The sequence below is a fragment of the Chrysochloris asiatica genome, unplaced genomic scaffold (assembly GCF_000296735.1).
Source record: "Chrysochloris asiatica unplaced genomic scaffold, ChrAsi1.0 scaffold00098, whole genome shotgun sequence".
NCBI lineage: Eukaryota > Metazoa > Chordata > Mammalia > Afrosoricida > Chrysochloridae > Chrysochloris > Chrysochloris asiatica.
The window spans coordinates 8,733,729-8,736,856 of record NW_006408616.1 but is presented as its reverse complement, the minus strand read 5'-3'; the positions used below and the strand labels follow the sequence as shown (position 1 = coordinate 8,736,856).

Below are 3,128 nucleotides of genomic sequence, written 5' to 3'. Positions count from 1 at the left end.
CATTAGGCAAATCTGCTGCACAAGACCTTTTTAAAGTGTTGAAGAGCAAAGATGTCAGCTTGAGGACTAAGGTGCACCTGACCCAAGCCATAGTATTTTCAATAACCTCATATACATGTGAAAGCTGGGCAGTGAGTTATGGCGTTGGAGAAGCATATTGAAAGTGCCATGGCTGCCAAAAGAACCAACAGATCTGTGTTGGAAGAAGTGCAGCCAGAGTGCTCCTTGGAGGCCAGGATGGCCAGACTTTGTCTCTTATACTTTGGACATATTGTCAGGAGGGACTCACTGGGAATGGATATCATGTCTGGTAAGGTGAGAGAAAAAAAGGAAGACCCCTAGCAAGATGGATTGGCAAAGTGGCAACATCAATGTGTTCAAGCGTGGCAACAATTGTGAGGTAAGCCAAGCACCGGGCAGTGTTTCCTTCTGTTGTGCATAGGGTCACTATGAGTCGGTACTGACTCGATGGCACCTACAACAACAACACTATATTCTACCTACTTTAGTTTTCCTACATACCTGTGAAGTAGGTAAAAGTGGTTTTCCCTATCACCAGTAGGAGAAACAGAGGCACAGGAAAGAAGGTCAGGTACTAGCCATCATGAAACAAAACAGCAGTACTGTAATATATATTAATATAATGATAGCATGGGGTCTGAGCATCAGCTCGCCTGGCACTGAATTCACTCCTTGGGCTGGTACTGCCTTTTACAAGCTACACACACAGACACCGCTGCCAGAAAACCTGGCCCTTCTCTGCAATTATAGATTCTTGGACTGTCTGCCTTTTGGTTGATTTCAAAATAGCACAGTTGATTTTGTTTCTAGCCAAGGGGGAGGGGGGAAACCCCAACCATCATTACTCTTCCACTCATCAGACATACAAAGACACTTCTATGGAGTGAATCCAGCATACTGTCGTCTAGCCCCTTTATCTTGTTCTTTTGCTGGCTCCAAGCTGTAAGCAGTGAGAAGTGAGTTTGCAGAGATAACCGGGAGTAAGGTAACTCATTTAAATGATAAAACAGGAAACCCTTTGCAGTTTGAACCTGGATCAGGTTCTAAGGTGAACAGCTCTGGAATCTGCACTGAAGACCTGGGAGTGCCGGAATACCAAGTAGCATGGAAAGGTGGCACGGAAATTCTTTCGAGGAAGCGTTCTTTGATAATAGCTGGACAAGGAAAGCATTTGTTGTGCTTCGATTTACAAGTAGAAAGGAGTAAGAAATACAGCAAACCAGGGACAGAATACCTTGATTCTAGTCCCGCCTCTGAAACTAATCTTGGCCAAGTTGCTTTACCTTTCCAGATCTTAATTTCCCCTCTGCAATATGAGGGTAACTCAAAATGTGTTGCTACAAAATCATGGTGTTGTGTTGTTGCTAAGTGCCGTTGTGTCGGTTCCGACCCATAGTGACCCTGTATAGGGCTTCCAAAGAGCAGCTGGTGAATTTGAACTGGCGACCTTGCAGTTCAAACCACTTTGCAGTCCGGCGCATTAACCCACAATGCCACACCAGGACTCCACAAAATCATAGAGACCTTTATATTAAACAAAAATATCACAATGAGAAACTATAGTTTCTTGACATGTTCTCCACCTAGTCTATGCACTTGTGAAGGCAGTGTTTCCATCTCTCTAACCCTTCCCCAAGTAGCTCTGGTAGCGTAGTGGTTACGAATCAGGCTGCAAACCTCAAGGTCAGCAGTTCGAAATACCAGCTGTTCCGCGGGAGAAAGATGAGGCTTTCTGCTCTCGTAAAGATTTACAGCCTAGGAAACCCTGTTCAGGGTCGCTGAGTCGGAACCGACTCCATGGCACATAACAACAACAACAACCCTTCCCCAAAGAATTCTGCGCTTCTCAATTGATACCACGTCCAAATGGTAGTTTGGGCATCCTCAAAGGACATAAATCTTTTTCCTTTTAAATGTTCTTCAAGGGAAGGGTTAGAGAGATGGAAACACTGCATTCAGAAGTGTATAGACCTATATGGAGGGTATGTTAAGAAACAATAGGCTCATATTTGGATATTTTTGTTTAATAAAGGTTTCTATGATTTTGTAGCAATGTTTATTTTTTTGCTTATCCTCTTTCTTAAACCTGGATTAGATCCTGCATAGACAATATCTTTTAAAAGATATTAGTAAGAGTCCCTGTGCTTTTCAGAGGCCGCTGGAGTTGGGAGCTATAAATGCAGACCTTCATCTCTAGATCTGTGCACCTGAGTGAATGGCAGAAGAATTATTTTGAAATGACATCTGGCATATGTTCATCAGAAGGCAGATGCATATCCTGCACAGATATTGTGCATTCAGTATGCATGGGCATACTTAGAGATCTCTCAGGTCTGTACTGCCAAACTGTTAAAAAAAATATGCAGAAAAACCTATAATTATTGATTCTGATAATGTTGAAACTGGATTAAATAACTATATGGAAAAATTTTAACTTTGACACCATCTCAGCAAACTCACAGTGACAAGTGGCAGTCTGGATTAACAATAAGTAATGGTTTTAAAATGAGTAATGTGCAGGAGATGATGCAAGCTGGCAAACAATTCAAAGACTCTTTTGGTACCTGCTGAGGCATTCATAGCGATCCATAAGGAGGCCAAGGTCTTTGATTTTCCAAAACTTAACGTGTATGATTCTAGAGAAAATAAACTTTCAACTAACTCAAGTCATGGTACAGATAAGACCCAAGACATCCCAGAGAACATACTTCCTTCACGTGTCCTCAGAAAGTCCCAGTACCTATGGTGACTAACACTAAAACTTGTCCGACATTCTCAGTGCCTTTCAGGTGAATCAGCCACTGCCAAATTCCAAGCCACAACATTAACTGGAGATCTCAAAAAGGAAAATCACAACTCTTCAAATGCCAACAACTAGGACTGAATGTGTTCTTATCTAATCAGTCTTGATTTCCTTCTGGCTGTGAAAATCTAAGGGAAAGGAAAGCTTTTTGTGGTGTTAGTAACAGTTATATTGATGCACTTTCCAATCCAGTACTGAATAAGGCTTTTTGTAAAATGGAAGATAATTGCCAAAGGCTGGAGATCAGCCTGCCTACTTTTAAAACTGCCAAAGAACAATTATGGTTAGTTAGATTAGCAAAAAA

At 41.8% G+C, this 3,128-nt stretch overlaps 1 pseudogene; it reads left to right on the top strand.

Moving 5' to 3' along the window:
* The first annotated feature begins 2,198 nt into the window (after positions 1–2,198).
* Positions 2,199–3,128, top strand: part of LOC102839729 — a 2,160-nt pseudogene continuing 1,230 nt past the window's right edge.